Below are 12,608 nucleotides of genomic sequence, written 5' to 3' on the forward strand. Positions count from 1 at the left end.
ACTTTAAAGTTTTACTTGTCCTCAAGTAAAAGAAATCGAAAGACAAGGGATTGAGAAAATTAAGAAACAAACCAAAGGTTGGTTTTGCCAAGTGCGTGATTTCAAAGTTATGGTTTTGTGCAAAGGTTTCGGTAAGTACCTACGCAAACAATTGAGTACGAAACTTGTTTGAAACCTCCATGATCAAGATCTAATAGGTAATATTAACGGGGGTTGATTATCTTTTGAGAACCCGATAGTACCTCACCAGGGATTTCGCTCTTACGCTCAATTTTAGGTGGGTCGGTGTTTTAGCGCTCTTCTTTGCACTTACTCGAAATCATGTTGAATTTGTATTTTCATCCGGGTTTTTCCTCCTAAAATATGGTTAGGCAATATTAAAAATGAACCCGGAGGGGGGTTGTAATGTGGGTGGCTTCTTTAGTGGTTAGTGTAGAGGAACTCGAGTTCAAAAATACCGTTTGTGATTGCACCGTATCATTGTTCATTTCAGCCTTGGTGAATTTTACAAAATATACTTCAAAATTGCTCGGGTGGAGCTTGAGAATGCCTTTTTATTTTTATTGTATCCTTTGTTTTCATAGAGGCATAAAAACAATATTTTGAGAGTTTATGGTGTTCATTTGCTAAGGTCGTGACTTATTTTGGGTAATTCGGGTGCAACTTGGTTGTGTCGGTATTTGAACAAGAGGAAAAAGGGTTAAATATTAAAAGGGTATTAACAAAAAAAGTGGGTTAGTAGGCTCGAAGGGGTTTCCTAATGTTTAATGAAAACGAGAAAAATAAATTAAGAAAAATTAGCCTAAGTGGGTTCGGTTTATCATCTATTGCCTTTTTACCAAAAATAAGTGTACTTAACCCGGTATTGGATGCAAATTCTATGAGTCGAGTGAAGTCAAAGCTCTCGAAAAATTATGAAAGAATTAGAGTTCTCGTACGAACTCTTTTAGGCTCAAATATACCTCACAAAGATTCGGGTTCAAATTGTGTACTATCAAGTTTTCGCTAAATTCTCAACTATCCCGTTTTTATTGCCTTTTTAAAGTTTATTATGGAGGTAACATTTGAGTTAAGACTCAATGCTTTAGTTTAGTACTAACCTAAGCTTTTCATAAATTCCCTAACTTCAAAACCACGACTAAAATTTCTCAATTAAACCATCCTTTGTGTTCTGATGTTTTTATTTTTAACGACAAATAACGGAACTTTAATTAATTTCCGAGGGAGGTGTAGCGTGTCGGAAGAATTTCAAGAGTTAATAAATTTGTTTAATTATTTTGATAATTATTTGATTTTTATTTTTGTTTTTGTTAGTGCAAATCAAACTAAAAGTGCGGGGTTGCACGTCCCTCCGCGTTATTAAAATGACGCCTATTCCAAGGGCGTCGCAAAAAGAAAACAAAACAAAAACAAAAATAAAGAATGAGCTGAAAAAGGGACCCTTAAGGTCAGATCCTACGCGAGGCGTATCCCTGGGGGCGCCCTGCGTAGAAGAGGCTTTTTAAGTGCACCGGGGCCAGAGACTTAGATACGCGGGGCGCACGTAGAGGGACGCCCCGTGTGTTCCGAGCTCTGAGCCATCTTATTATGGAAAAGGTGGGGCACGCGGGGCGTAACAGGGATACGCCCCGCGTGAATGTTATTAACTCACGCAAAAACAGAAATAACAAGCACGGTGCGCGGGGTGTATAGGTGTGTACGCCCCGCGTGGCTTATTCTCCTTTGGATAAAGTGGGATTTTTTTATTTATTTATTTTATTTTAAAAGAAATGACATGCGGAAAATAAAAGTTGGGAAAGAAAACTCCCTTATTCGAGCTTGGGTTGCCTCCCAAGAAGCGCTACGTTATAGTCGGTGAGCTCGACTTAGCATTTTCTCCTAGGTGTATGCTTCCATTCGCGTTAGAAATGCAAATTCTTGAATAAACAATCCGTACCTACAAAACGGATTGTTAGCTTCAAAAGAATTTAGCAAAAACCAAAAACTATATTTACAGAAATTATTGAAGAGTTTCGTTTGCTCCCTTTTTGACTCCTTTGGTAGTTCAAAAAGAGTGAAATATTCTGAGGTAGAAGGAACCTCAAACTCTTCTAGCTTTGGATTTATTTCCATGGGCCCGCACACAACCGGCTTATCGATTAGGATTTCCGGCTCCTCGCAGTTGAGACATCCTACATAATTTGGGGGTTCCTCTTGAGAGAGCTCAATTAACTCGAGCTCTACATTTTGATCAACTAGATTGGTGTCTCTAATTGATTCGTCCGCGGTTGAATCGATACGAGACGTCAATCTAGCGACTTGATTTCCCAAATCCCTACAAAATGCCTCATTGTTAGATAATCTCACTTGAATATCTTTAAGCATAGAGATTACCACATCGAATTGTGAGGTTGAGTGTGGGCATTCGTCATCCATGCGGTCGTCCCACCGATGACGACTATGAAGCATCATACCATGAAAGAAATCATTAGTAACAACATAAAACGAAATAAATTATTCACAAAAAGAGAAAATAATATTTACAAATGCTTAAACTAACAATAAAACGTTTTTGTCTAATATTGCAAGAAATTATAAATCCCCGATAACGGCGCCAAAAACTTGATGGGCGTAGGATCTGTGGTAGAGTTTCTACGACGAAATGTATATATTATGAGTGCGGACTCTATATCTATGGATGTGATCTTTATAAATTGCTCTTAACTCTACTAGACGTTACGACTACGTAGGGGCAAGTGTACCCCGTCGTTATCAAGTAATAATCCGGTTAAGACCGGATATCGAATCCACGGGATTTATAACTACAAGTATTAGACGACTCGGTTTCGTATGTTATTTAAGCGGTAATTACTTTGGGATTAAGTAAGACACAACTACACACTATTCCTCACTATTGGCGACACAGATTTATGTAGCTAAAACTCTATGAAGTGGGGTGAATATGATAAATTATAACAATGATAAATAATGACTCTAAATGTATACGGATAATAGTTTACTCTTGCAAAGACGACCAAGTGTATTAGAACCGACCCGTGAAGCACTTAGACTACGTGATTCCTAGTCAAGGCGTGTCTAATGCGGGGGAATTAGAAACTAGGGCTCGTAAGTTCCGTGGCTTGTCAATTCCTACGGTTTCCGGTTTGTCACTTCCGGTAAGGCAACACCTATATAACTCCCTAAAGATAGCCCGAATGGCGGCGGTAATCGCGTTCTCCTACACAAGAATCAATTATCAATATCAAAACAAGCAATAAACATTAACACATAAAGGGAAATAAAGATTATAAATCATAAATTATAAATATGGAAAGTGATTAGATGAAATACAACCAAGCCTAGTACATAGGAAGAGTACAAGCTAATTAGCAAGTAAAAAGGGAGGATCCGCCCTTGGAACTAGCTAACCGGACTCAAAGCCGTCTCCTAGGTCGTGGAGGTGGAACTCTCGAGCTTGGTGACGAATGGTGGAACAGAGCGTCAATGGAACACCGGAACAACGAACAAGCTCTTGAGGGGGAGAGTTTAACTTACAAAATTGAATCTAAATTACAAGGAAAGAAAAGAGTATAGTGTAGCTCTCTAGTATGTAATTGGTGTCAAATGAAGTTCAAGAGCTTCTTATTTATAGACATCAAGCAAGGGCAGGTTTGTAATTTCACAAAGCACAAGTATGGAGCAACATTATTTGGTGCAGAAATCCCATGATACGCCCCGTGTAAATTGGTCTACGCCCCGCGTAAATGCCCATTCCGTCAGAAATCTTCTGCATGTGGACCAATTCGTTGTCTTGTTGACTCAAGTACGCCCTGCGTAAAGGATTGTACGCTCCGCGTGTTTGAGTCTCTGGAGTTTTATTGCCTGAATTGGTGCTTTTACGCCGTGCGTAGCTGAAGTACGCCCCACGTAAAAGAGTCTCTGATCTTTTTATGTTGAAGAACTGCCTTTTACGCCCCGCATATATAGTGGTACGCCCCGCGTAAGTATAGTTGACTCTAGGAGACAATGCAGTCTGACTTTCAGGATTAGGCCAATTATTGCCGACATGTGTCATACGCCCCGCATAGTGTGTCATACGCCCCGCGTATGCTGAGTCAGTTCCACATGGTGCCTGCGGATAAGGCAATTATTTCTGGAACTATGTTTTATGCCCCGCGTACAGGATAATACGCCCCGTGTATTGAGTGGATTTTTGCTCCTTTCTCGTACCTGAAATACAAATCTTGAGAGCCGAGTTAGCTTGACGTTTTTATTTCCTAAACTAATAAAAAACGAGGAAAATAAACTAAAAGTACGAGATTTATTTTTATTTCTTTATTTATCAAAAACACTTTATTTTTGTAATTAAACTTATTTATTTTACCCGAAATCATCCCGTAAATCACGCTAAAAGATAGGGGTAAAATACCCCTATCAAATAAATCATTTGAAATTTGATTTGTCCGTTGAGTCCAAAACGGCTCTTTTAGGGGACAAATCTCTGGTCAGCTTCAGATGTGCAGGTCAATCCTGAATCCTGAATTCTTCAGACGTCAGGCTTGTCTTTTTCCTGCAGACTTTGTCTTTTTGCGGCAGTTCGTCTTTTAGCCACGGTCAGTTGACCCATTCATCTTGGAATTTGGCTTTTGTGTAATTCCGAGATTTCTATCATTGGCGCAGAGGGTTGGCAGTCTTTGTCTTCTAGCCAACAGACTTTTCATGCCGTCCTGAGGATAACTCAGCTTGACTTCGTTGTCTACTGCCTTTGATTGTTTGCCAGATTTCATACTGAGTTCTCCCGTACTCAGCTTCCAAGGTTAGCTTCGTTCTGTAAGACTTCATTCTGAAGTAGACATTTCTTCTTTTATGCTGAGTTCCGTTTTACTCAGCTTCTCAGATCATCTTTATTCTTAGCCTGTTGTTGTGATGATGACTTATCTTTTATGATGCTGAGATACTCTTTACTCAGCTTACGCTGTGTCTTTGTCCTGTCTTATTTTTGCATTCATATTTGTACTCAACATTGAACAATTAAATCAAAGCACTTAAATTTAATTGTCTCTTAATCATGGATGATTTTGTCAAATCAAAATCTTGTGGAAAGGTGTTTCAACAGTTCCAACTTTAGCTCATATGGATTATAGTTTATTTTACTCTTCTCAAAACAATTTAAAATTGTATGGATTCAATGACAGTGATTGGGGAGGGGATATGTTGATGATAAAAAGAGTATAACTGGTTTTGTTTTCTTTATGGGAAAGAAAAATGTTTAGTTTTTATATTCTTTTAGCTTTAACAGAATCATCTGTTTAGAAATCGAATCTAATAGCTCTTAGAGTTTTTCTACAAAATTCCTGACACGCCAATTTGAGACATAAAAAAGGTAAAGCATAAATCTTGTCTCCACCTCTTGTGCTTGCCACATGTTGTTGACAATCCTAAAGAAAAAGAATTTTGTACATATAATTAATTTAAGGATTGTGATAAAAGAGAGGTCTTAATCATAATAATAATAATAATAATAAACACACATGCTAATAATTATGACAAGTAATTGATGGCTAATATTTGAAGAATCTTATCTTCAAACTATTTAGGAAATATTCTTACCTTCACTTAGTGGCTTACTTTTCAAATTGTCATTCTATTTTTTCAATTATTGATGCCTAATAATAGTTGTTTAGTCACTTTGTTCTAGTAGTGACTAAACAACTATTATTAGTATTATAGTTCTTAATTTCCTTTTTGGCATAACTTTTTTTTAATACATTTAAGTCCAAATCAGCCCAAAAAATATTTAAAAGATGATAGATATAAATAAATTTAAGGATTAATTCCAAAGAAATCCTTGTGATTATATTGTTTTGGAGATAGAAGACTGTGGTATTATTTTATCGTTATTTATAAATTGAGGACTTTTGGACTGACATTGTCAAATTTGACTGTTAACGATCTCAAAACAAAAAAAAAATCAAGAATTTAATGATATTTTAAATAATTTTAATTCTTAACTTTTTAGTTTTGAGGTCATTTAGATGTTGTTTGGTAAGAACATCTCCAACAGCCTCTTAAGTTGGCTCTTAAGTTAAAATTTGAGGAGGGAGAATGAAAAATCAGCTCCAACAGCCTCTTAGTGGCTCCTCAAATTACTAAGAACCTCCCCCATTCTCTCTATTAATAGAGAGCCTCTCTCCACCTCTTAGTCAGGGCCTGGGCCTAGGCCTGGGGTGCGCCGGCCTAGGACCCAAGGTCGGAAAGGGGCTCAAAAAAAAATTTAGCTTTGTAAATAAATTGCATATGTTTTAAATATTATACATAAATTCAAACTACCATAGTGGTAATACATTGCTTTCCCACTAAAGAGGGTGTGGGTTCAATTCTTATCTTTATCATTTGTTTTGATATTTTTTTGATGTATTTTTAATATATAAATGTTATGGGTAGTCAAGAGTAAGAAAACAAGTTTCATTTTATTACCTCATTTTAGAATAACTATTTTTAATTTGATTAAATTTGAAAATTATAAAAAAATTCATTTTATTACCTTGATTAAATTTTGAAAATTAAAATTTAATTTATACAATGATATGAATCAAAATTAATGGGTGATAACATCGTGATATTATCCCAAGGATCAAAAGGGATATTCGCCTAAAGAACGCCACGTGTTGGTCACCTAATACGGGAATACCACGGCGTATGGGAACAAAGGGATCCGGCGAATCTATGAGGCGAATCTCCAAGGACTCACCAAAAGAGACTCGCGGGCGAACCTATGAGGCGGATCTCCATAAACACTCAATCCGCCATTAGAACGGCTGGGCCGATCTAGCAATAAAGACCATTAATGAGCTATCAATTAGCTAACCGCCAACTTAAGAGTAACCTGTAACCGCCATTAATGGGACATTAATGGAGAATTTCTAGTTACTGAAAGTTACAACTTCATGACTATATATAGCCTATGTCTCAGGCTATCAAGGTACACATTCACTTACCCTTTGTCAATTCAGTTTGCTCTCTTGTTCATCCTTACTGACTTTGGCATCGGAGCTTCCCCCCGTCGAACCCAACGATGCCCCCACAGGGACGGAAGCTGATCGGAATTTCTCCATAAGTCATCAATTGGTGCGGTGAACGTGGAATCCTTAATCAAATAAAGGGTTTTTCGTTCACTTTAAAAGGACATGGCAAATGGGGAACCGAACCCCACATCGGGGGAAGAAACACCATTAGTAACACCATCAAGCCAACCTGTAACTAGTGATGGTCGCGCTGATTCAAGTACTCCCACAACACAAGCTGAAGGTAGTGTGCCACTAGACGCATTCATCAACATGTGTTCTGAAGCAATAGGTAGGGAGTTTGGTCCTGAGATGGGTAATCGCCTACGGTCATTCATGATCATTCCTCCATTTTGGAGCATGACGCCCACGTCTACGGTATCTTCATGGCCCCAGGCGACTATAGGATCAAACACCCTCAATTCTTCATTTCTCCAAGCTCATAATACAGAATCCATGGTAACTTCCACGGCAGCGCTTGGGGATCGACCGCTCAATCAGGAACTATTCCCTGCTGGCGCAGGAGGAAGTCAAAGGAACGATCAAACTCTTCCTGGCGGGTCTGTAAGCCAAGGGATAAACCTAGGCGGGTCAAGTGTCCCAAGGCGCCCACGGTCGAATCTCTCATTGGGTGGATCAGAAGGGCGAAGGCACAAAAAGCGTAGAAAAGAGAAAAGTAGGCGGTCCGAATCACCTTCGCCTCGGAGACCAAGATCTTCCCGCAAAGTAGATCACCCCCATCTACTGGATGTAGATAGAGCAAAAGGCCAGTAGAGATACCACGTTCGGATAGGCCACCACCACCGCCACACCAAGGGGATGATAGGCACCTTCCCTCAGGAGGCCATGGAGGGGGTAACGGTCAAGCTCCTCCGGGCGGACAGGGAGGAGGAGGTGGAGGTGGCGGCAGACGTGGAAGCGGAGGCGGACATTCACCATCGGATCCGTCTTCTGGATCCAGCTCTTCATCTTCTCCAAGTAGATCACCACGGAGAGGACGTCCAAGGGCGGGTCCGGAGAATTTTGATGATAGAGTTCGAGCTGCGGTGCTCCGCATGAATGAGGAGGATGCTCGACATAATCCATTCGCCAATCGTGATTCGCCCTTTACGGCTTGGATCGAAGCGGAGGAAACGGATAAGCATTTTAAAATACCTAATCTCCCAATATACACGGGTGCTGACAACCCGGAGGCCCATGCCAGAAAATATCGAATACTGCTTCGCCTTAACCGTGCAACGGAACCGGTGCTATGCAAGATGTTTATCACCACGTTAGGAGGTCCCGCTGATGACTAGTTCCAATCTTTACCTCCTAGAATGATAGACAGTTGGGATCAACTAAGCAGGGAGTTTTGTGCTAAATTCGCCGGATGTATCCCTCCAGTGGTCAAGTCACAGAAGCTTTTTGAATTAAAGCAGAAGGCGAACGAATCCCTTCGGGAGTATGTAAACAATTTTAACAAATTGTGTATACAAATTGTTGATGTGGATATCTCCATGGCAGTGGAATCTCTGGTAAAGAACACAACATGTAAGAGTTTGCAGGAGGATCTAATTCAAAAGAAGCCCAGCAGCATGGTAGAATTGATGGAACGCTGTAAAGACTTCATGGAGGTGGATGATATCCACCGAGAATCGGTTTCTCCGCTCAAAAAGGATAAAGGTGAATCTCACCGTCAGGAGAAGGAGAAAGATAAGTACCAAGATTCATCCTCTAGAGGTCGGCGAAGAGGCTCTAAGAACAAGTCGGCATTTGTTTCATCATTTACGCCACTCAATGCCTCTAAAAGTGAAGTGCTTATATGGATCAAGAACAGACAGCATAAGCGGAGCATTTCATACCCCGAACCAAAAGGGGGGGGAGTACACCAACACTGGTAAAAATCCCAAAAATTATTGCAAATACCACAGGAAAAATGGCCATGACACAGACACATGTTGGGAGTTGGCCAGAGAAATAGAACGTCTCATTGAGAGAGGAAAATTAGATCGGTTCGTCCAAAATGATGCTAAGAAGGATGGATCCAGGGATGATCCGAAGAAGAAGGGAAAAGGGACCATCAATGTCATAGCAGGCGGACCTAGGTACCAACCTATACTGAAAAAGGCAAAGACCACTGCTCTTGACAGGGCATCACTTAATCACCCTTTTGCAAATGTTGGCCCAGAGATCTCTCCTCATGCGGATGCCTTGGTCATTACTTTGATGGTGGAAGGCTGGGAGATGAAAAGAGTGATGATCGATACGGGGAGTTCGTGCAATGTCATCACAAGGGGAGCATTTGCCAAACTAATGATAGATCCAATCCAGGTGGAAACCACCATAGTGGACATCCTGGGAGTGACAGGACACACCATTCGTACAAAAGGCCAGGTAACATTAGATTGTGAGTTAACAGATGAAGAACAAGTCTGGAGAGGCGATCTGGAATTCTCTATCTTGGATGGCCAGTTGGCCTATAATATTATCCTTGGGCGACCCTTTATCTCCGAAGCTGCGACCCTTATCTCCATACGCCACTTAACTCTTTACATCCCCACGGACAAGGGAGGTGTAATGGTTAGAGGAAGTCAAAAGGTGGCTCAGGAGACATATTCGACATCTCTAATGATTCGCCCCCAGCCAAAGGAAGAAGACGAAGAAGAACTCGTCACAATGGCCTTAGGTGAAACGGAGATGTACCTCATGGCGGATGAAAAACATGTACGAATGGCTAAAGGGCTCAAGGGAGAAATTAAAGAAGCAATCACCAAGGTTCTCCATGAGGCCGAAGACATATTTGCATGGAAAGATGAGATCCTTCCCGGGATTAGTCCAGATGTGATCACTCACAAACTCAACATCGACAAAGATGCGGTATCGGTTGCCCAAAAGCGGAGAAACCATGGCCTTGAAAGGCAGAAGGTGATAGAGGAAGAAATCACCAAGCTCCAGTGAGCGGATGCCATTGAAGAGGTACTTTATACACAATGGCTGGAAAATGTAGTTCTAGTCAAGAAAGCGGGCGGATCATACCGCATGTGTATTGATTTTACAGATCTCAACAAAGCTTGTCCCAAAGACAACTACCCTCTGCCGTGTATTGATATCCTCGTAGATGGAACCGCAGGATACGCTATGTACTCCTTCACAGATGTAAAGTCGAGTTATCACCAAATCCCAATGGAGCCTTCAGATAGAATCAAGACCTCATTCGTAACTCACCAGGCCACTTATTGCTTCAAAGTCATGCCCTTTGGGCTTAAGAACGCAGGTGCAACCTATCAACGGATGATGAACAAAATATTCGCGGAAAGCAAAGGTGATAATTACTCCGTCTATGTAGATGACATGATCATCAAGAGTACCACTGTGGAAAAACATGCAGATGATGTAAGGGAGGTACTGGGCGTACTCCGACGTCACAATATTAAACTGAATCCGGAAAAATGTACCTTTGGTGCAACGTATGGAAAGTTCTTGGGATTCATGATTAGCCAGAAAGGAGTAAGCCCAAATCCTGACAAGATTAAGGCCGTTCTGGAGATGCAAGCGCCACGGAATATCAGGGAAGTGCAACGCCTTAACGGGCGGATCATAGCCTTGGGCAGGTTTATCTCATGTTCGGCCCGTAGATGTCATCCCTTTTATGAGGTGATCAAGAAGCAAAAGGCGTTCGAATGGACTGAGGATTGTGAAAAAGCTTTTGAGGGAATCAAACGGTTTCTCACAGAACCGCCCTTAATGAGCCGACCCCTGAAAGGTGAGAATCTTTACATGTATGTCTCGGTTACAGATAAAGCTATTTGCACGGTCATGATAAGAGAAGAGGATGGCCAGCAGTATCCAATCTATTACGTGAGCAAAGTATCAAAGGATGCTGAAACCAGATATTCCAAGCTTGATAAAATGGCGTTGGCTGTTGTCACCACAGAAATCCGCCTTAGGCCTTACTTCCAGGCTCATACTGTTATAGTTCGAACGAATATACCAATGAGGAAGGTATTGCAAAAGCCGAAAACTTCAGGGAGATTGATGGAGTGGGCAATCCGCCTTGGAGAATTTGATGTGCGATATGAGAGTAGGTCAACCTTAAAGAGTCAAGTCTTGGCAGACTTTGTGAATGAATTCACTGAGGAAGGGATGAATCTCCCTAAATCTCAAGTCGAAGAATGGACGATGTATACAGATGGAGCCTCCTCGGCACATGGAGCTGGTATAGGCATCGTAATCACAGGTCCCCAATATATAAAACTACGATACGCAGCAAAATTGGATTTTATTGCAACCAACAATGCAGCGGAGTATGAGGCCTTAATATTGGGACTGCGTCTGCTGAAAGAAATCACTCCCGAGCGGATCGTGATCTATAGTGACTCCAAGTTGATGGTCAACCAAGTGATAAAAATTATGAGGTAAAGGATGACGTTTTGGCCAAATACGTTGCCGAAGTTAAAAAATTGCTGGATCACCTTAAAGCTAAAGAAACTAAATGGGAGCTGATCCATGTACCTCGCGGATCAAACACTGAAGCGGATCATCTAGCTAAAATGGCTTCCAGCAAAGAGAACTGGGCGGACCCACAATGTCCCTTCGAAGTTAAAGCAGCTCCAGCCTTCGCCTCTAAGGAAGTATCCCTACTCACAACAGTAGAAAATGATTGGAGGTCTACCATCCGCTAGTATCTATTAGATGGAGCTCTACCCGCGGACAAGGAGGAAGCTCGGTGGATTGTAAGGAAGGCGGCCTATTTCTCCATGATCAATGATGGCCTCTATAGAAAATCTTTTAGCCATCCTTGGTTAAAATGCATTTTTCCAGAAGAGGGACAACAGGTCCTCAAGGAGTTGCATGAAGGAGCATGTGGAGCACATGAGGCATCCGCCTCCATCCGAAAAAAGTCCAGGCTAGCAGGATTTTATTGGCCCACAGCAGAACTTAATGCACAGAAACTGGTGGAATCTTGCCATAGTTGTCAGATTCATGCGAATGAATCTCATACTGCCAAACATCTCCAGAGGCCTATCATTGAAGGTCGACCCTTTGCCCTCTGGGGAATTGACATCATTGGACCGTTTCCTCCAACTCGTAGACAAAGGAAGTACGTGGTAGTGGCAGTAGATCATTTCACTAAATGGGTAGAGGCTGAAGCTGTCTCCTCCATCAATGCTGAGCGAATGGTTGAGGTCGTCAAAGATAATATTGTGGGAAGGTACGGAGTTCCACACACGATCATCACTGATAATGGAACGCAATTCAACTGTGGGGAGTTCAAAGCTTTCTGTGAAAAATTGGGCATTCTAAACAGGTTCGCCTCCATATATTACCCACAATCCAACGGTATGACCGAAGTCACAAATCGGACAATCGTAAAAGGAATAAAGAAAAGACTGGGTGAGCATGATAAGGAATGGGCGGATCAGTTAACAAGCGTCTTATGGATGTATCGTACTACTCCTCGAACGGCCACGGGCGAAACCCCATTTGCCCTCTCTCATGGTGTGGAAGCTGTAATCCCAGTCGAGATATTGGTTCCAAGTGACAGAGTAGCATTCTATTGCGAGGATGAAAACAGTCAGAGAT

The sequence above is a fragment of the Euphorbia lathyris genome, chromosome 7, assembly GCF_963576675.1.
Source record: "Euphorbia lathyris chromosome 7, ddEupLath1.1, whole genome shotgun sequence".
NCBI classification, from domain to species: domain Eukaryota; kingdom Viridiplantae; phylum Streptophyta; class Magnoliopsida; order Malpighiales; family Euphorbiaceae; genus Euphorbia; species Euphorbia lathyris.